The sequence below is a fragment of the Geotrypetes seraphini genome, chromosome 1 (genome assembly GCF_902459505.1).
Source record: "Geotrypetes seraphini chromosome 1, aGeoSer1.1, whole genome shotgun sequence".
In the NCBI taxonomy this organism is placed as follows: Eukaryota; Metazoa; Chordata; class Amphibia; order Gymnophiona; family Dermophiidae; genus Geotrypetes; species Geotrypetes seraphini.
In genome coordinates, this window is record NC_047084.1 from 483,817,281 (window position 1) to 483,838,311 (window position 21,031).

The following is a 21,031-nucleotide window of genomic DNA, read 5'->3' on the forward strand; positions in this document are numbered from 1 at the left end:
TCTTTGGCTTTCTGACTCCTTTGTTATGCATGAATCCCACTGACACTGAGGCTTTTGGAATTTCTGGTGTAGGTAGACCATCAGAGTTTTCGATGAGCGAGGGCAGAACGTTAGTCTTAAATAGCCTTCTCTTTTTGGAAAAGAAAGTATATTCACAGGAAGACATTTTACAGCTGTTGAGGAAAAGGGCAACACCGCCAAACCAGCTGAAATAGCTCAGTTGGGATAGAATTAGACTGAAAATCTTAAGGTCCCTGGTTCAAATCCAGGTTTCAGCAGTCTTTTTCTCCCCTAACAGAGTAGAAAAGGCCCCCTAGAGATTCCCCGCCCACCTCCATACACAAAAGCAGTCCAGCACAGTAGGGGATCGTTCCCAGCTGTGGTAGCTAGACCCCCCCCTCTAGGAAAGCATTGCTGTAGGAGGCAGATCTCGGCTGCAATAGTTCTAACAACATGGTACCTTCAGGTTTAATCCTTAGCAATAAAATTGCCTAGCATTCTTCAATAGATCCTTTTCAGCTTGGGGATTCCTTGAATGATGGCAGAAGGCGCAAGCATTAAAAGTGAGAAGTGACCTTGGTGGATTATTAGATATGGAAAGAATTGCTCTAAGAGAGTCTAGCAATTGTATGATGTACAGCATCCCATTCTTTCAAAACTTACATATGTTGTTGGTTCCATGGTGTAATGGTTAGCACTCTGGACTCTGAATCCAGGAATCTGAGTTCAAATCTCAGTGGAACCTGTTTTCCTTTAATGCTTAATGTCGGGAAATAACTACTTTAAGAGGCAAATTGGCAAGGTTCTTTACCAATGGAAACTGGTTGGAAAGAAGGAGTAGCAAACCATTTCCCTACCCTGGATAAGTAGGTTTGTATGCATAGATTTCCTTAAGGAAAAAGGATCAATACCAGGAAAGCAACATCCAGGAAGGTAACTCATGGCCTTTATGACTTTTGGATGGATGGCGACCAGTAACTCTTTGGCTTTCAGACTCCTGTGTTATGCATAAATCCCACTGACACTGAGGCTTTTGGAATTTCTGGTGTAGGTAGACCATCAGAGTTTTCGATGAGCGAGGGCAGAACGTTGGTCTTAAATAGCCTTCTCTTTTTGGAAAAGAAAGTATATTCACAGGAAGACATTTTGCAGCTGTTGAGGCAAAGGGCAAAACCACCAAAACCAGCTGAAATAGCTCAGTTGGGAGAGCATTAGACTGAAGATCTAAAGGTCCCTGGTTCAATCCTAGGTTTCAGCATTCTTTTTCTCACCTAACAGAGTAGAAAAGGCCCCCAAGATATTACAGCCCACCTCCATAAACAAAAGCATTCGAGCACAGTAGGGGATCAATCCCAGCTGAGGTAGCTAGACCCCCTGAAGGAAAGTATTGTTATAAGAGGCAGATCTCGGTTACAGGAGATCCAACAACATAGAACTTTCTGGGTAAATCTTTAGCAACAATATTGCCTGGCATTTATCACTAGATCAATTTTAGTTTGGGGATTCCTTAAATGAAGGCCAAAGGCTCAGGCATTAAAGTGAGAATTAACCTTGGTGGATTATTAGAAATGGAAAGAAATGCATCAAGAGAGGCTGGCAATTATATGATGTACAGCATCACATTCCTTCAAAACCTATGCGTGTTTTTAGTTCCATGGTGTAATGGTTAGCATTCTGGTCTCTGATTCCACGAATCTGACTTCAAAACTCAATGGAACCTGTTTTCCTTTAAAGCTAAATGGTGGGATATAGGTACATTAAGAGTCAAATTGTAAAGGGCCTTTACCAATGGAAACTGGTTGGAAAGAAGGAGTAGAAACCATTTTCTTTACTCGGGACAAGTAAGTTTGTATGCGTAGATTTCCTTAAGGAGAAAGGATCAGTACAAGGAATGCAACATCCAAGAAGGTAACTCATGGCCTTTAAGACTTTTGGATGGATGACGACCAGTGACCCTTTGGCTTTCTGACTCCTGTGTTATGCATGAATCCCACTGACAATGAGGCTTTTGGAATTTCTGGTGTAGGTAGACCATCAGAGTTTCCGATGAGCGAGGGCAGAACGTTGGTTTTAAATAGAAACATAGAAACATAGAAAGATGACGGCAGATAAGGGCCATAGCCCATCAAGTCTGCCCACACTATTTACCCACCCTCTTAAATCTACTGACCCCCTAAAGAATAATTGTAATTATACTGTCACTCTACTGACCCGCTCATTCAGTCCTAGTGACCCTAACCCTTGGCATGACCTCGTAGGGATCCCACATAGGTATCCCATTTGTTCTTGAAGTCTGAGATGCTGCGTGCCTCGACCACCTGCACTGGAAGCTCGTTCCAATGCTCAATCACTCTCTCCGTGAAGAAGTATTTCCTGGTGTCTCCACGAAACTTCCCTCCCCTGAGCTTGAGCGGATGTCCTCTTGTGGTCGAGGGTCCCCTGAGAAGAAAGATATCATCTTCCACCTCTACCCGTCCCGTGATGTACTTAAATGTCTCAATCATGTCTCCCCTCTCCCTACGCTCCTCGAGAGTGTAGAGCTGCAATTTGCTCAGTCTTTCTTCGTACGGGAGACCCTTTAGCCCCGAGACCATCCTGGTGGCCATCCGCTGAACCGATTCAACTCTGAGCACATCCTTACGGTAATGTGGCCTCCAGAATTGAACACAGTATTCCAGATGCGGTCTCACCATGGCTCTGTACAGTGGCATCATGACTTCAGGTTTCCTGTTGACGAAGCTTCTCTTGATACAGCCTATCATTTGCCGTGCTTTAGATGAAGCCTTCTCCACTTGAGTGGCTGCTTTCATGTCAGCACTGATGATTAGTCCTAAGTCTCGTTCTGCCGTAGTCCTAGTTAAAGTTTCTCCATTCAGGGTGTAAGTTCTGCAAGGATTTCCGTTGCCGAGATGCATGACCTTACATTTCTTGGCGTTGAAGCCCAGCTGCCAGATCAAGGACCAACTTTCTAAAGTACGCAGGTCTTGCTCCATAGCATCCTGAAGATTATAGCCGTTTACTACATTGCATAGTTTGGCGTCATCAGCGAATAAGGTTACCTTGCCTTGGAGCCCTTGAGTCAGATCCCTAATGAATATGTTGAAGAGGAGTGGGCCCAGGACCGAACCCTGTGGTACTCCGCTGGTCACCTCTGACATTTTAGAAAGGGTACCGTTGACCACCACCCTCTGAAGTCTGCCACTAAGCCAATCTTTAACCCATGCAGTTAGAGTCTCTCCTAATCCCATAGAATTCATCTTGTTCAGCAGCCTGCGGTGTGGGACGCTGTCAAACGCTTTGCTGAAGTCCAGGTACACGACGTCCAAGGACTCTCCTGAGTCTAGTCTTCTTGTTACCCAGTCAAAGAAGCTTATTAGATTGGACTGGCATGACCTACCCTTGGTGAATCCATGTTGGCTGGGATCCCGGAGATTTCCCTCGTTCAGGATCGTATCTAATTTATACTTAATTAGTGTTTCCATGAGTTTGCACACTATTGAGGTGAGGCTTACCGGTCTATAGTTCGCAGCCTCAGCCTTGCAACCCTTTTTATGTAGAGGAACGACATTGGCTGTTTTCCAGTCCAACGGAACTTTCCCCGTACTTAGTGAGAGATTGAAGAGCACCGCCAACGGTTCTGCCAGGACATCTCTCAATTCTCTGAGCACTCTTGGGTGTAAATTGTCCGGTCCCATGGCCTTGTTTACCTTTAGCCTTGCCAGTTCGTTGTAGACGTCCCCAGGAGTGAACTCAACGTTCTGAAACGGGTCATCCACGTCTTGTATTATCATCAATTGTGGTCCGTGTCCCGGTGCTTCGCAGGTGAAGACTGAGCAGAAATATTCATTTGGTAGTTCTGCTTTTTCTGAATCCGCCACCGCGTAGTTTCCGTCCGGTTGTCTAAGGCGTACTATACTGTCTGTGTTCCTTTTCCTATCGCTGATATACCTAAAGAAGGCTTTGTCCCCTTTTTTAATGTTTTTTGCCAGAGCTTCCTCCACTCGACGTTTTGCCTCCCTAACTGCTGTTTTGACCGCTGCCGATCTGGTCTTATATTCTACTTTAGTTTCTCTTCTCTGGGTGCGTTTGTAGGAAAGAAATGCTTTTTTCTTCTCCTTAATGAGGAGTGAGATCTCTTCAGTGAACCATTGGGGTTTGTTGTTTCTTTGCCGTTTATCTACTGATTTTATGTAGCGATTAGTTGCTTCGTGTATGGATGATTTCAGGTACGACCACATAGTTTCCACATTTCCGGTCTCTGCTTGGTCCTGTAGCGTCTGATGAACGTGATCTCCCATACGTGCGAAGTTGGCGCCCCGAAAGTTGAGCACCTTTGTTTTTGTGGTTGATTTAGGGGATCCTTTCCCAATGTTGAACCATACCATGTTATGGTCGCTGGAGGCTAGCGTATCTCCTACCGAGACCTCTGAGATGCTTTCCCCGTTTGTGAGTACCAGGTCTAGGATCGTCTGGGCCCTAGTGGGCTCCGTTACCATCTGTCTGAGATGTACTCCTTTTATGGAGTTCAGAAGCCTCCTGCTGCTGCTGGTTGCTGCTGAAAATGTGTTCCAGTCTGCGTCAGGCATATTGAAGTCCCCTAGCAGCACAGTGTCACCCCGTAGAGTTATATTCTCTATGTCTTCAATTAATTCTGCGTCCATGTTTTCCGGTTGTCTTGGAGGTCTGTATACCACACCAAGATACAGGCATTTTTTACTACCTCGTGCCAGGTTAACCCAGAGGGACTCCCCGGTATACTTGACATCAGTGATCCTGGTAGTTTTGATGTCTTCCTTAATGTATAGTGCTACCCCTCCATCTAACCTGCCCTCTCTGTCCTGACGAAGTAGATTGTACCCCGGTATAGCCATATCCCACCCATGTGCGTCAGTGAACCAAGTCTCGGATATTGCCACCACGTCCAGGTTGGCATCCCTTATTTCAGTTTCTAGTTCTATAATTTTATTGCCTAAACTGTGTGCATTAACATACATGGCCCTCCACACTTTGTGTTTGCTGAGTCCCTGTAAGGCTATTCCTGACCGAGTCTGTGTGGCTCCAAGAGAACTGTTTGCATATTGGGTCCTTACCTCGGAATCTGAGTGTCGACTCGTCCCATCAGGATAGTTCCTTTCCACCCCAGTATATGAGTAGGTCCCCTCCCCCAACTTACCTAGTTTAAAGCCCTGCGAAGTAGGCGGGCTAGTCGGTGTCCGAAGATGTTCTTACCTCTGCTGGTCAAATGGAGTCCGTCTGGTCCCTGTAGTCCTTGCAGCGCCTCTCTATGATCCAGGAATCCGAAGTTCATATCTCGACACCATCCTCGTAGCCATTCGTTCGTTCTCAGGATGCATTCATCTCTGGCTCTTCCCTTGCCTCTAACTGGTAGGATTGATGAGAAGACTACCTGCGCACTTGTCTGCTTCAGCCTCTCACCCAAGGCTCCGAAGTCTCTGGCGATGGTTTCTGGGGTGTTCCTGGCAGTGTCATTCGTACCTATATGGATAAGAAGCATAGGAAAATGGTCATGAGGTGTAAGTAATTTCCCTAGGCTGGTGGTGATGTCCCGTATTTTGGCACCAGGCAGACAGCAAACCTCTCTTGATTGTGCATCCGGTCTGCAGATTGGTCCCTCGGTGCCCATCAGCATGGAGTCCCCAATGACTATAACTCTGCGCTTCTTCCGTTGTGGAGGAGGAGGAAGTCGGTCAGCAGATGGGGTTGCGTGTTGGGCCTGTTCTTCGAGTTCTTCGTGCTGGGCCTGCTCCTGTACCTTGTCGGCAGCTTCTTCCTGAAGAATCTGGAATCTATTCTTCAGGACGAGATGCGGGGTTGATGTAGGGCCGGCCTGTTGGGGAGAAAAAGAAGAGGATGAAGAGATTGAAAAAAGGAGGGGGGATCTTCTATGTTTACTGTGGAAGAGGTCACCAACTGCCAGGTGTCATTGCCGCCAGCCATTTCCTGTAACCCAAATGTTGGCTTCAAAACTGATGATTTGGGTGTCTCAAGAATGGACTTGTCGTGGGTCTGCTCTGTAATTTGGGACAACTCCTGAACGACTCCGTCGATGTAGGCTTCATCCTCTCGGATGCTTCTCAGGCGAACCACCTCCTCCCTGAGGCTCCGCAGTTCTTGCATGAGGGCTCCGTCCAGCTGAGCAGCCTCCTCTGTCTGCGTGGAGGCTGTAGTGTAGTGTCGGGGGATGGATTCGGTCTGCACGGAGACCTCTGTCCACCGCCCTGAGTCCTCCTCCCTTCGTTCGCCGTCCGTGATCTCCTCCAGGGTCCCCATGGTGACTGGAATGCTGGATGTGGTTGTACCCTTGGCGCTTCTAGTCCTCCCTGCCATTTTCAAGTTGTGAATTAGGTCAGCCTGTCAGTAAATTAGAAAAAGAAAGGAGAGTTAGAAAAAATCCTGCTGAGAGCTAGTGCGAGATTATGAAAGATTTAGGTGTCTGAGAGAATAAGAAGTTAAGAGCTGAGGGTATCTGAAAGGGGTTAGCTGAGTGTGAGTTAGCTTGGCGTGCAGCTAGCTGAAAGAATAGAGAGAGAAGAGAAGAATGGGAACAGAAGAAAAGGTTTTTTTTGTTGTTTTTTTTTGTTTGTTTTTTTAAGTTAGAAGTTTAGAGTTCTCTGCTGGGCTGCCTGTGCTCCTTCTAAGGCTCCTTCGCAAAGGCGCTCTCGCTAAGGCGAGCGCCTTTGCCGCTCGCATTCGCCGCGCACCGAACGGCCGCGCGCCGTTGGCACCCCCCTCTTAATGGGGAGTCCTGCGCTGGTGTCGCGGCTGGTGACGCGGGTGGGCGGAGCTAACTCTCGCCGCTACCCGCTCCTCACCGCCGCACCTCTCCTCTCCCGGCTCCCTGAAAAAAAAAGCTGCTGCTGTTTTTTTTTTTTTCCTCAGCCACGCGGCTGCTGTGGCGACCTTCTTCACGCCGGCTCCCTTCTCTTAATGGGGAGTCCTGCGCTGGTGTCGCGGCTGGTGACGCGGGTGGGCGGAGCTAACTCTCGCCGCTACCCGCTCCTCACCGCCGCACCTCTCCTCTCCCGGCTCCCTGAAAAAAAAAGCTGCTGCTGTTTTTTTTTTTCCTCAGCCACGCGGCTGCTGTGGCGACCTTCTTCACGCCGGCTCCCTTCTCTTTTTGGAAAATAAAGTATATTCACAGGAAGACATTTTGCAGCTGCTGAGGCAAAGGGCAAAACTTCCAAGCCAGCTGAAATAGCTCAGTTGGGAGAGCATTAGACTGAAGATCTAAAGGTCCCTGGTTCAATCCTAGGTTTCAGCAGTCTTTTTCTCACCTAACAGAGTAGAAAAGGCCCCCAAGATATTACAGCCCACCTCCATAAACAAAAGCATTCGAGCACAGTAGGGGATCAATCCCAGCTGAGGTAGCTAGACCCCCTGAAGGAAAGTATTGTTATAGGAGGCAGATCTCGGTTACAGGAGATCCAACAACATAGAACTTTCTGGGTAAATCTTTAGCAACAATATTGCCTGGCATTTATCACTAGATCAATTTTAGTTTGGGGATTCCTTAAATGAAGGCCAAAGGCTCAGGCATTAAAGTGAGAATTAACCTTGGTGGATTATTAGAAATGGAAAGAAATGCATCAAGAGAGGCTGGCAATTATATGATGTACAGCATCACATTCCTTCAAAACCTATGCGTGTTTTTAGTTCCATGGTGTAATGGTTAGCATTCTGGTCTCTGATTCCACGAATCTGACTTCAAAACTCAATGGAACCTGTTTTCCTTTAAAGCTAAATGGTGGGATATAGGTACATTAAGAGTCAAATTGTAAAGGGCCTTTACCAATGGAAACTGGTTGGAAAGAAGGAGTAGAAACCATTTTCTTTACTCGGGACAAGTAAGTTTGTATGCGTAGATTTCCTTAAGGAGAAAGGATCAGTACAAGGAAAGCAACATCCAAGAAGGTAACTCATGGCCTTTAAGACTTTTGGATGGATAACGACCAGTGACCATTTGGCTTTTGGACTGCTATGTTATGCATGAATACCACTGACATTGAGGCTTTTGGAATTTCTGGTGTAGGTAGACCATGAGATAGAGTTTCCGATGAGCGAGGGCAGAACGTTGGTCTTAAATAGCCTTCTCTTTTTGGAGAAGAATATATATTTACAGGAAGACATTTTGCAGCTGTTGAGGCAAAGGGCAAAACCACCAAACCAGCTGAAATAGCTCAGTTGGGAGAGCATTAGACTGAAGATCTAAAGGTCCCTGGTTCAATCCCAGGTTTCAGCACTCTTTTTCTCCCCTAACAGAGTAGAAAAGGCCCCCAAGATATTATCAGCCCACCTCCATAAACAAAAGCAGTCGAGAACAGTAGGGGATCGTTCCCAGCTGTGGTAGCTAGACCCCCCCCCCCTATAGGAAAGCATTGCTGTAGGAGGCAGATCTCGGCTGCAGTAGTTCTAACAACATGGTACCTTCAGGATTAATCCTTAGCAATAAAATTTCCTAGCATTCTTCAATAGATCCTTTTCAGCTTGGGGATTCCTTGAATGATGGCAGAAGGCGCAAGCATTAAAAGTGAGAAGTGACCTTGATGGATTATTAGATATGGAAAGAATTGCTTTAAGAGAGTCTAGCAATTGTATAATGTACAGCATCCCATTCTTTCAAAACTTGTATATGTTGTTGGTTCCATGGTGTAATTGTTAGCACTCTGGACTCTGAATCCAGGAATCTGAGTTCAAATCTCAGTGGAACTTGTTTTCCTTTAATGCTTAATGTCGGGAAATAGCTACTTTAAGAGGCAAATTGGCAAGGTTCTTTACCAATGGAAACTGGTTGGAAAGAATGAGTAGCAAACCATTTCCCTTCCCTGGACAAGTAGGTTTGAATGCGTACATTTCCTTAAGGAAAAAGAATCAGTATAAGAAAAGCAAAATCCAAGCAGGTCACCCATGGCATTTATGACTTTTGGATGGATAACGACCAGTGACCATTTGGCTTTTGGACTGCTATGTTATGCATGAATACCACTGACATTGAGGCTTTTGGAATTTCTGGTGTAGGTAGACCATCAGAGTTTTCGATGAGCGAGGGCAGAACGTTGGTCTTAAATAGCCTTCTCTTTTTGGAAAAGAAAGTATATTCACAGGAAGACATTTTGCAGCTGTTGAGGCAAAGGGCAAAACCACCAAAGCCAGCTGAAATAGCTCAGTTGGGAGAGCATTAGACTGAAGATCTAAAGGTCCCTGGTTCAATCCTAGGTTTCAGCATTCTTTTTCTCACCTAACAGAGTAGAAAAGGCCCCCAATATATTACAGCCCACCTCCATAAACAAAAGCATTCGAGCACAGTAGGGGATCAATCCCAGCTGAGGTAGCTAGACCCCCTGAAGGAAAGTATTGTTATAGGAGGCAGATCTCGGTTACAGGAGATCCAACAACATAGAACTTTCTGGGTAAATCTTTAGCAACAATATTGCCTGGCATTTATCACTAGATCAATTTTAGTTTGGGGATTCCTTAAATGAAGGCCAAAGGCTCAGGCATTAAAGTGAGAATTAACCTTGGTGGATTATTAGAAATGGAAAGAAATGCATCAAGAGAGGCTGGCAATTATATGATATACAGCATCACATTCCTTCAAAACCTATGCGTGTTTTTAGTTCCATGGTGTAATGGTTAGCATTCTGGTCTCTGATTCCACGAATCTGACTTCAAAACTCAATGGATCCTGTTTTCCTTTAAAGCTAAATGGTGGGATATAGGTACATTAAGAGTCAAATTGTAAAGGGCCTTTACCAATGGAAACTGGTTGGAAAGAAGGAGTAGAAACCATTTTCTTTACTCGGGACAAGTAAGTTTGTATGCGTAGATTTCCTTAAGGAGAAAGGATCAGTACAAGGAAAGCAACATCCAAGAAGGTAACTCATGGCCTTTAAGACTTTTGGATGGATAACGACCAGTGACCATTTGGCTTTTGGACTGCTATGTTATGCATGAATACCACTGACATTGAGGCTTTTGGAATTTCTGGTGTAGGTAGACCATCAGAGTTTCCGAAGAGCGAGGGCAGAACGTTGGTCTTAAATAGCCTTCTCTTTTTGGAGAAGGAAGTATATTTACAGGAAGACATTTTGCAGCTATTGAGGCAAAGGGCAAAACCACCAAACCAGCTGAAATAGATCATTTGGGAGAGCATTAGACTGAAGATCTAAAGGTCCCTGGTTCAATCCTAGGTTTCAGCACTCTTTTTCTCCCCTAACAGAGTAGAAAAGGCCCCCAAGATATTATCAGCCCACCTCCATAAACAAAAGCAGTCGAGCACAGTACGGGATCAATTCCAGCTGTGGTAGCTATACCCCTTGAAGGAAAGTATTGTTATAGGAGGCAGATCTCGGTTACAGGATATCCAACAACATAGAACTTTCTGGGTAAATCTTTAGCAACAAAATTGCCTGGCATTTATCACTAGATCATTTTTAGTTTGGTGATTCCTTAAATGAAGGCCAAAGGCTCAGGCATTAAAGTTAGTATTGACTTTGGTGGATTATTAGAAATGGAAAGAATTGCATCAAGAGAGGCTAGCAATTATATGATGTACAGCATCACATTCCTTCAAAACCTATGCGTGTTTTTAATTCCATGGTGTAATGGATAGCATTCTGGTCTCTGATTCCACGAATCTGACTTCAAAACTCAATGGAACCTGTTTTCCTTTAAAGCTAAATGGCGGGATATAGGTACTTTAAGAGTAAAATTATGAAGGGCCTTTACCAATGGAAACTGGTTGGAAAGAAGGAGTAGAAACCATTTTCTTTACTTGGGACAAGTACGTTTCTATGCGTAGATTTCCTTAAGGAAAAAGGATCAATACCAGGAAAGCAACATCCAGGAAGGTAACTCATGGCCTTTATGACTTTTGGATGGATGGCGACCAGTAACTCTTTGGCTTTCTGACTCCTGTGTTATGCATGAATCCCACTGACACTGAGGCTTTTGGAATTTCTGGTGTAGGTAGACCATGAGAGTTTTCGATGAGCGAGGGCAGAACGTTGGTCTTAAATAGCCTTCTCTTTTTGGAAAAGAAAGTATATTCACAGGAAGACATTTTACAGCTGTTGAGGAAAAGGGCAACACCGCCAAACCAGCTGAAATAGCTCAGTTGGGAGAGAATTAGACTGAAAATCTTAAGGTCCCTGGTTCAAATCCAGGTTTCAACAGTCTTTTTCTCCCCTAACAGAGTAGAAAAGGCCCCCTAGAGATTCCCCGCCCACCTCCATACATAAAAGCAGTCCAGCACAGTAGGGGATCGTTCCCAGCTGTGGTAGCTAGACCCCCCCCTCTAGGAAAGCATTGCTGTAGGAGGCAGATCTCGGCTGCAATAGTTCTAACAACATGGTACCTTCAGGTTTAATCCTTAGCAATAAAATTGCCTAGTATTCTTCAATAGATCCTTTTCAGCTTGGGGATTCCTTGAATGATGGCAGAAGGCGCAAGCATTAAAAGTGAGAAGTGACCTTGGTGGATTATTAGATATGGAAAGAATTGCTCTAAGAGAGTCTAGCAATTGTATGATGTACAGCATCCCATTCTTTCAAAACTTACATATGTTGTTGGTTCCATGATGTAATGGTTAGCACTCTGGACTCTGAATCCAGGAATCTGAGTTCAAATCTCAGTGGAACCTGTTTTCCTTTAATGCTTAATGTCGGGAAATAACTACTTTAAGAGGCAAATTGGCAAGGTTCTTTACCAATGGAAACTGGTTGGAAAGAAGGAGTAGCAAACCATTTCCCTACCCTGGATAAGTAGGTTTGTATGCATAGATTTCCTTAAGGAAAAAGGATCAATACCAGGAAAGCAACATCCAGGAAGGTAACTCATGGCCTTTATGACTTTTGGATGGATGGCGACCAGTAACTCTTTGGCTTTCTGACTCCTGTGTTATGCATGAATCCCACTGACACTGAGGCTTTTGGAATTTCTGGTGTAGGTAGACCATCAGAGTTTTCGATGAGCGAGGGCAGAACGTTGGTCTTAAATAGCCTTCTCTTTTTGGAAAAGAAAGTATATTCACAGGAAGACATTTTGCAGCTGTTGAGGCAAAGGGCAAAACCACCAAAACCAGCTGAAATAGCTCAGTTGGGAGAGCATTAGACTGAAGATCTAAAGGTCCCTGGTTCAATCCTTGGTTTCAGCATTCTTTTTCTCACCTAACAGAGTAGAAAAGGCCCCCAAGATAGTACAGCCCACCTCCATAAACAAAAGCATTCGAGCACAGTAGGGGATCAAGCCCAGCTGAGGTAGCTAGACCCCCTGAAGGAAAGTATTGTTATAGGAGGCAGATCTCGGTTACAGGATATCCAATAACATAGAACTTTCTGGGTAAATCTTTAGCAACAATATTGCCTGGCATTTATCACTAAATCATTTTTAGTTTGTGGATTCCTTAAATGAAGGCCAAAGGCTCAGGCATTAAAGTGAGAATTAACCTTGGTGGATTATTAGAAATGGAAAGAAATGCATCAAGAGAGGCTGGCAATTATATGATATACAGCATCACATTCCTTCAAAACCTATGCGTGTTTTTAGTTCCATGGTGTAATGGTTAGCATTCTGGTCTCTGATTCCACGAATCTGACTTCAAAACTCAATGGATCCTGTTTTCCTTTAAAGCTAAATGGTGGGATATAGGTACATTAAGAGTCAAATTGTAAAGGGCCTTTACCAATGGAAACTGGTTGGAAAGAAGGAGTAGAAACCATTTTCTTTACTCGGGACAAGTAAGTTTGTATGCGTAGATTTCCTTAAGGAGAAAGGATCAGTACAAGGAATGCAACATCCAAGAAGGTAACTCATGGCCTTTAAGACTTTTGGATGGATGACGACCAGTGACCCTTTGGCTTTCTGACTCCTGTGTTATGCATGAATCCCACTGACAATGAGGCTTTTGGAATTTCTGGTGTAGGTAGACCATCAGAGTTTCCGATGAGCGAGGGCAGAACGTTGGTTTTAAATAGCCTTCTCTTTTTGGAGAAGAAAGTATATTTACAGGAAGACATTTTGCAGCTATTGAGGCAAAGGGCATAACCACCAAACCAGCTGAAATAGCTCAGTTGGGAGAGCATTAGACTGAAGATCTAAAGGTCCCTGGTTCAATCCCAGGTTTCAGCACTCTTTTTCTCCCCTAACAGAGTAGAAAAGGCCCCCAAGATATTATCAGCCCACCTCCATAAACAAAAGCAGTCGAGCACAGTACGGGATCAATCCCAGCTGTGGTAGCTATACCCCTTGAAGGAAAGTATTGTTATAGGAGGCAGATCTCGGTTACAGGATATCCAACAACATAGAACTTTCTGGGTAAATCTTTAGCAACAAAATTGCCTGGCATTTATCACTAGATCATTTTTAGTTTGGTGATTCCTTAAATGAAGGCCAAAGGCTCAGGCATTAAAGTTAGAATTGACTTTGGTGGATTATTAGAAATGGAAAGAATTGCATCAAGAGAGGCTAGCAATTATATGATGTACAGCATCACATTCCTTCAAAACCTATGTGTGTTTTTAATTCCATGGTGTAATGGATAGCATTCTGGTCTCTGATTCCACGAATCTGAGTTCAAAACTCAATGGAACCTGTTTTCCTTTAAAGCTAAATGGCGGGATATAGGTACTTTAAGAGTAAAATTATGAAGGGCCTTTACCAATGGAAACTGGTTGGAAAGAAGGAGTAGAAACCATTTTCTTTACTTGGGACAAGTACGTTTGTATGCGTAGATTTCCTTAAGGAAATAGGATCAATACCAGGAAAGCAACATCCAGGAAGGTAACTCATGGCCTTTATGACTTTTGGATGGATGGCGACCAGTAACTCTTTGGCTTTCTGACTCCTGTGTTATGCATGAATCCCACTGACACTGAGGCTTTTGGAATTTCTGGTGTAGGTAGACCATCAGAGTTTTCGATGAGCGAGGGCAGAACGTTGGTCTTAAATAGCCTTCTCTTTTTGGAAAAGAAAGTATATTCACAGGAAGACATTTTACAGCTGTAGAGGAAAAGGGCAACACCGCCAAACCAGCTGAAATAGCTCAGTTGGGAGAGAATTAGACTGAAAATCTTAAGGTCCCTGGTTCAAATCCAGGTTTCAACAGTCTTTTTCTCCCCTAACAGAGTAGAAAAGGGCCCCTAGAGATTCCCCGCCCATCTCCATACACAAAAGCAGTCCAGCACAGTAGGGGATCAATCCCAGCTGTGGTAGCTAGACCCCCCCTCTAGGAAAGCATTGCTGTAGGAGGCAGATCTCGGCTGCAATAGTTCTAACAACATGGTACCTTCAGGTTTAATCCTTAGCAATAAAATTGCCTAGCATTCTTCAATAGATCCTTTTCAGCTTGGGGATTCCTTGAATGATGGCAGAAGGCGCAAGCATTAAAAGTGAGAAGTGACCTTGGTGGATTATTAGATATGGAAAGAATTGCTCTAAGAGAGTCTAGCAATTGTATGATGTACAGCATCCCATTCTTTCAAAACTTACATATGTTGTTGGTTCCATGGTGTAATGGTTAGCACTCTGGACTCTGAATCCAGGAATCTGAGTTCAAATCTCAGTGGAACCTGTTTTCCTTTAATGCTTAATGTCGGGAAATAACTACTTTAAGAGGCAAATTGGCAAGGTTCTTTACCAATGGAAACTGGTTGGAAAGAAGGAGTAGCAAACCATTTCCCTACCCTGGATAAGTAGGTTTGTATGCATAGATTTCCTTAAGGAAAAAGGATCAATACCAGGAAAGCAACATCCAGGAAGGTAACTCATGGCCTTTATGACTTTTGGATGGATGGCGACCAGTAACTCTTTGGCTTTCTGACTCCTGTGTTATGCATGAATCCCACTGACACTGAGGCTTTTGGAATTTCTGGTGTAGGTAGACCATCAGAGTTTTCGATGAGCGAGGGCAGAACGTTGGTCTTAAATAGCCTTCTCTTTTTGGAAAAGAAAGTATATTCACAGGAAGACATTTTGCAGCTGTTGAGGCAAAGGGCAAAACCACCAAAACCAGCTGAAATAGCTTAGTTGGGAGAGCATTAGACTGAAGATCTAAAGGTCCCTGGTTCAATCCTAGGTTTCAGCATTCTTTTTCTCACCTAACAGAGTAGAAAAGGCCCCCAAGATATTCAATCCCACCTGAGGTAGCTAGACCCCCTGAAGGAAAGTATTGTTATAGGAGGCAGATCTCGGTTACAGGATATCCAATAACATAGAACTTTCTGGGCAAAACTTTAGCAACAATATTGCCTGGCATTTATCACTAGATCATTTTTAGTTTGTGGATTCCTTAAATGAAGGCCAAAGGCTCAGGCATTAAAGTGAGAATTGACCTTGGTGGATTATTAGAAATGGAAAGAAATGCATCAAGAGAGGCTGGCAATTATATGATGTACAGCATCACATTCCTTCAAAACCTATGCGTGTTTTTAGTTCCATGGTGTAATGGTTAGCATTCTGGTCTCTGATTCCACGAATCTGACTTCAAAACTCAATGGAACCTGTTTTCCTTTAAAGCTAAATGGTGGGATATAGGTACATTAAGAGTCAAATTGTAAAGGGCCTTTACCAATGGAAACTGGTTGGAAAGAAGGAGTAGAAACCATTTTCTTTACTCGGGACAAGTAAGTTTGTATGCGTAGATTTCCTTAAGGAGAAAGGATCAGTACAAGGAATGCAACATCCAAGAAGGTAACTCATGGCCTTTAAGACTTTTGGATGGATGACGACCAGTGACCCTTTGGCTTTCTGACTCCTGTGTTATGCATGAATCCCACTGACAATGAGGCTTTTGGAATTTCTGGTGTAGGTAGACCATCAGAGTTTCCGATGAGCGAGGGCAGAACGTTGGTCTTAAATAGCCTTCTCTTTTTGGAGAAGAAAGTATATTTACAGGAAGACATTTTGCAGCTATTGAGGCAAAGGGCAAAACCACCAAACCAGCTGAAATAGCTCAGTTGGGAGAGCATTAGACTGAAGATCTAAAGGTCCCTGGTTCAATCCCAGGTTTCAGCACTCTTTTTCTCCCCTAACAGAGTAGAAAAGGCCCCCAAGATATTATCAGCCCACCTCCATAAACAAAAGCAGTCGAGCACAGTACGGGATCAATCCCAGCTGTGGTAGCTATACCCCTTGAAGGAAAGTATTGTTATAGGAGGCAGATCTCGGTTACAGGATATCCAACAACATAGAACTTTCTGGGTAAATCTTTAGCAACAAAATTGCCTGGCATTTATCACTAGATCATTTTTAGTTTGGTGATTCCTTAAATGAAGGCCAAAGGCTCAGGCATTAAAGTTAGAATTGACTTTGGTGGATTATTAGAAATGGAAAGAATTGCATCAAGAGAGGCTAGCAATTAAATGATGTACAGCATCATGTTCCTTCAAAACCTATGCGTGTTTTTAATTCCATGGTGTAATGGATAGCATTCTGGTCTCTGATTCCACGAATCTGACTTTAAAACTCAATGGAACCTGTTTTCCTTTAAAGCTAAATGGCGGGATATAGGTACTTTAAGAGTAAAATTATGAAGGGCCTTTACCAATGGAAACTGGTTGGAAAGAAGGAGTAGAAACCATTTTCTTTACTTGGGACAAGTACGTTTGTATGCGTAGATTTCCTTAAGGAAAAAGGATCAATACCAGGAAAGCAACATCCAGGAAGGTAACTCATGGCCTTTATGACTTTTGGATGGATGGCGACCAGTAACTCTTTGGCTTTCTGACTCCTGTGTTATGCATGAATCCCACTGACACTGAGGCTTTTGGAATTTCTGGTGTAGGTAGACCATCAGAGTTTTCGATGAGCGAGGGCAGAACGTTAGTCTTAAATAGCCTTCTCTTTTGGAAAAGAAAGTATATTCACAGGAAGACATTTTACAGCTGTTGAGGAAAAGGGCAACACCGCCAAACCAGCTGAAATAGCTCAGTTGGGATAGAATTAGACTGAAAATCTTAAGGTCCCTGGTTCAAATCCAGGTTTCAGCAGTCTTTTTCTCCCCTAACAGAGTAGAAAAGGCCCCCTAGAGATTCCCCGCCCACCTCCATACACAAAAGCAGTCCAGCACAGTAGGGGATCGTTCCCAGCTGTGGTAGCTAGACCCCCCCCTCTAGGAAAGCATTGCTGTAGGAGGCAGATCTCGGCTGCAATAGTTCTAACAACATGGTACCTTCAGGTTTAATCCTTAGCAATAAAATTGCCTAGCATTCTTCAATAGATCCTTTTCAGCTTGGGGATTCCTTGAATGATGGCAGAAGGCGCAAGCATTAAAAGTGAGAAGTGACCTTGGTGGATTATTAGATATGGAAAGAATTGCTCTAAGAGAGTCTAGCAATTGTATGATGTACAGCATCCCATTCTTTCAAAACTTACATATGTTGTTGGTTCCATGGTGTAATGGTTAGCACTCTGGACTCTGAATCCAGGAATCTGAGTTCAAATCTCAGTGGAACCTGTTTTCCTTTAATGCTTAATGTCGGGAAATAACTACTTTAAGAGGCAAATTGGCAAGGTTCTTTACCAATGGAAACTGGTTGGAAAGAAGGAGTAGCAAACCATTTCCCTACCCTGGATAAGTAGGTTTGTATGCATAGATTTCCTTAAGGAAAAAGGATCAATACCAGGAAAGCAACATCCAGGAAGGTAACTCATGGCCTTTATGACTTTTGGATGGATGGCGACCAGTAACTCTTTGGCTTTCAGACTCCTGTGTTATGCATAAATCCCACTGACACTGAGGCTTTTGGAATTTCTGGTGTAGGTAGACCATCAGAGTTTTCGATGAGCGAGGGCAGAACGTTGGTCTTAAATAGCCTTCTCTTTTTGGAAAAGAAAGTATATTCACAGGAAGACATTTTGCAGCTGTTGAGGCAAAGGGCAAAACCACCAAAACCAGCTGAAATAGCTCAGTTGGGAGAGCATTAGACTGAAGATCTAAAGGTCCCTGGTTCAATCCTAGGTTTCAGCATTCTTTTTCTCACCTAACAGAGTAGAAAAGGCCCCCAAGATATTACAGCCCACCTCCATAAACAAAAGCATTCGAGCACAGTAGGGGATCAATCCCAGCTGAGGTAGCTAGACCCCCTGAAGGAAAGTATTGTTATAAGAGGCAGATCTCGGTTACAGGAGATCCAACAACATAGAACTTTCTGGGTAAATCTTTAGCAACAATATTGCCTGGCATTTATCACTAGATCAATTTTAGTTTGGGGATTCCTTAAATGAAGGCCAAAGGCTCAGGCATTAAAGTGAGAATTAACCTTGGTGGATTATTAGAAATGGAAAGAAATGCATCAAGAGAGGCTGGCAATTATATGATGTACAGCATCACATTCCTTCAAAACCTATGCGTGTTTTTAGTTCCATGGTGTAATGGTTAGCATTCTGGTCTCTGATTCCACGAATCTGACTTCAAAACTCAATGGAACCTGTTTTCCTTTAAAGCTAAATGGTGGGATATAGGTACATTAAGAGTCAAATTGTAAAGGGCCTTTACCAATGGAAACTGGTTGGAAAGAAGGAGTAGAAACCATTTTCTTTACTCGGGACAAGTAAGTTTGTATGCGTAGATTTCCTTAAGGAGAAAGGATCAGTACAAGGAATGCAACATCCAAGAAGGTAACTCATGGCCTTTAAGACTTTTGGATGGATGACGACCAGTGACCCTTTGGCTTTCTGACTCCTGTGTTATGCATGAATCCCACTGACAATGAGGCTTTTGGAATTTCTGGTGTAGGTAGACCATCAGAGTTTCCGATGAGCGAGGGCAGAACGTTGGTTTTAAATAGAAACATAGAAACATAGAAAGATGACGGCAGATAAGGGCCATAGCCCATCAAGTCTGCCCACACTATTTACCCACCCTCTTAAATCTACTGACCCCCTAAAGAATAATTGTAATTATACTGTCACTCTACTGACCCGCTCATTCAGTCCTAGTGACCCTAACCCTTGGCATGACCTCGTAGGGATCCCACATAGGTATCCCATTTGTTCTTGAAGTCTGAGATGCTGCGTGCCTCGACCACCTGCACTGGAAGCTCGTTCCAATGCTCAATCACTCTCTCCGTGAAGAAGTATTTCCTGGTGTCTCCACGAAACTTCCCTCCCCTGAGCTTGAGCGGATGTCCTCTTGTGGTCGAGGGTCCCCTGAGAAGAAAGATATCATCTTCCACCTCTACCCGTCCCGTGATGTACTTAAATGTCTCAATCATGTCTCCCCTCTCCTACGCTCCTCGAGAGTGTAGAGCTGCAATTTGCTCAGTCTTTCTTCGTACGGGAGACCCTTTAGCCCCGAGACCATCCTGGTGGCCATCCGCTGAACCGATTCAACTCTGAGCACATCCTTACGGTAATGTGGCCTCCAGAATTGAACACAGTATTCCAGATGCGGTCTCACCATGGCTCTGTACAGTGGCATCATGACTTCAGGTTTCCTGTTGACGAAGCTTCTCTTGATACAGCCTATCATTTGCCGTGCTTTAGATGAAGCCTTCTCCACTTGAGTGGCTGCTTTCATGTCAGCACTGATGATTAGTCCTAAGTCTCGTTCTGCCGTAGTCCTAGTTAAAGTTTCTCCATTCAGGGTGTAAGTTCTGCAAGGATTTCCGTTGCCGAGATGCATGACCTTACATTTCTTGGCGTTGAAGCCCAGCTGCCAGATCAAGGACCAACTTTCTAAAGTACGCAGGTCTTGCTCCATAGCATCCTGAAGATTATAGCCGTTTACTACATTGCATAGTTTGGCGTCATCAGCGAATAAGGTTACCTTGCCTTGGAGCCCTTGAGTCAGATCCCTAATGAATATGTTGAAGAGGAGTGGGCCCAGGACCGAACCCTGTGGTACTCCGCTGGTCACCTCTGACATTTTAGAAAGGGTACCGTTGACCACCACCCTCTGAAGTCTGCCACTAAGCCAATCTTTAACCCATGCAGTTAGAGTCTCTCCTAATCCCATAGAATTCATCTTGTTCAGCAGCCTGCGGTGTGGGACGCTGTCAAACGCTTTGCTGAAGTCCAGGTACACGACGTCCAAGGACTCTCCTGAGTCTAGTCTTCTTGTTACCCAGTCAAAGAAGCTTATTAGATTGGACTGGCATGACCTACCCTTGGTGAATCCATGTTGGCTGGGATCCCGGAGATTTCCCTCGTTCAGGATCGTATCTAATTTATACTTAATTAGTGTTTCCATGAGTTTGCACACTATTGAGGTGAGGCTTACCGGTCTATAGTTCGCAGCCTCAGCCTTGCAACCCTTTTTATGTAGAGGAACGACATTGGCTGTTTTCCAGTCCAACGGAACTTTCCCCGTACTTAGTGAGAGATTGAAGAGCACCGCCAACGGTTCTGCCAGGACATCTCTCAATTCTCTGAGCACTCTTGGGTGTAAATTGTCCGGTCCCATGGCCTTGTTTACCTTTAGCCTTGCCAGTTCGTTGTAGACGTCCCCAGGAGTGAACTCAACGTTCTGAAACGGGTCATCCACGTCTTGTATTATCATCAATTGTGGTCCGTGTCCCGGTGCTTCGCAGGTGAAGACTGAGCAGAAATATTCATTTGGTAGTTCTGCATTTTCTGAATCCGCCACCGCGTAGTTTCCGTCCGGTTGTCTAAGGCGTACTATACTGTCTGTGTTCCTTTTCCTATCGCTGATATACCTAAAGAAGGCTTTGTCCCCTTTTTTAATGTTTTTTGCCAGAGCTTCCTCCACTCGACGTTTTGCCTCCCTAACTGCTGTTTTGACCGCTGCCGATCTGGTCTTATATTCTACTTTAGTTTCTCTTCTCTGGGTGCGTTTGTAGGAAAGAAATGCTTTTTTCTTCTCCTTAATGAGGAGTGAGATCTCTTCAGTGAACCATTGGGGTTTGTTGTTTCTTTGCCGTTTATCTACTGATTTTATGTAGCGATTAGTTGCTTCGTGTATGGATGATTTCAGGTACGACCACATAGTTTCCACATTTCCGGTCTCTGCTTGGTCCTGTAGCGTCTGATGAACGTGATCTCCCATACGTGCGAA

The 21,031-nt window shown here is 44.2% G+C and overlaps 13 non-coding genes across 13 annotated transcripts; all 13 read left to right on the forward strand.

The window, feature by feature from the left end:
* Positions 1-673: 673 nt before the first annotated feature.
* On the forward strand, positions 674-745 carry TRNAQ-CUG. The gene has a single exon. It is a non-coding gene; the product is annotated as a tRNA-Gln (tRNA).
* Positions 746-1,185: 440 nt separating this feature from the next.
* TRNAF-GAA lies at positions 1,186-1,258 on the forward strand. The gene has a single exon. It is a non-coding gene; the product is annotated as a tRNA-Phe (tRNA).
* Positions 1,259-7,209: 5,951 nt separating this feature from the next.
* On the forward strand, positions 7,210-7,282 carry TRNAF-GAA. The gene has a single exon. It is a non-coding gene; the product is annotated as a tRNA-Phe (tRNA).
* Positions 7,283-8,187: 905 nt separating this feature from the next.
* Positions 8,188-8,260, forward strand: TRNAF-GAA. Its single transcript has one exon. It is a non-coding gene; the product is annotated as a tRNA-Phe (tRNA).
* Positions 8,261-8,658: 398 nt separating this feature from the next.
* On the forward strand, positions 8,659-8,730 carry TRNAQ-CUG. Its single transcript has one exon. It is a non-coding gene; the product is annotated as a tRNA-Gln (tRNA).
* Positions 8,731-9,170: 440 nt separating this feature from the next.
* On the forward strand, positions 9,171-9,243 carry TRNAF-GAA. Its single transcript has one exon. It is a non-coding gene; the product is annotated as a tRNA-Phe (tRNA).
* Positions 9,244-11,587: 2,344 nt separating this feature from the next.
* TRNAQ-CUG lies at positions 11,588-11,659 on the forward strand. The gene has a single exon. It is a non-coding gene; the product is annotated as a tRNA-Gln (tRNA).
* Positions 11,660-13,073: 1,414 nt separating this feature from the next.
* TRNAF-GAA lies at positions 13,074-13,146 on the forward strand. The gene has a single exon. It is a non-coding gene; the product is annotated as a tRNA-Phe (tRNA).
* Positions 13,147-14,515: 1,369 nt separating this feature from the next.
* On the forward strand, positions 14,516-14,587 carry TRNAQ-CUG. The gene has a single exon. It is a non-coding gene; the product is annotated as a tRNA-Gln (tRNA).
* A 440-nt stretch (positions 14,588-15,027) lies between these two features.
* TRNAF-GAA lies at positions 15,028-15,100 on the forward strand. The gene has a single exon. It is a non-coding gene; the product is annotated as a tRNA-Phe (tRNA).
* Positions 15,101-15,956: 856 nt separating this feature from the next.
* TRNAF-GAA lies at positions 15,957-16,029 on the forward strand. Its single transcript has one exon. It is a non-coding gene; the product is annotated as a tRNA-Phe (tRNA).
* A 1,369-nt stretch (positions 16,030-17,398) lies between these two features.
* TRNAQ-CUG lies at positions 17,399-17,470 on the forward strand. The gene has a single exon. It is a non-coding gene; the product is annotated as a tRNA-Gln (tRNA).
* A 440-nt stretch (positions 17,471-17,910) lies between these two features.
* On the forward strand, positions 17,911-17,983 carry TRNAF-GAA. The gene has a single exon. It is a non-coding gene; the product is annotated as a tRNA-Phe (tRNA).
* The last annotated feature ends 3,048 nt before the right edge of the window (positions 17,984-21,031 follow it).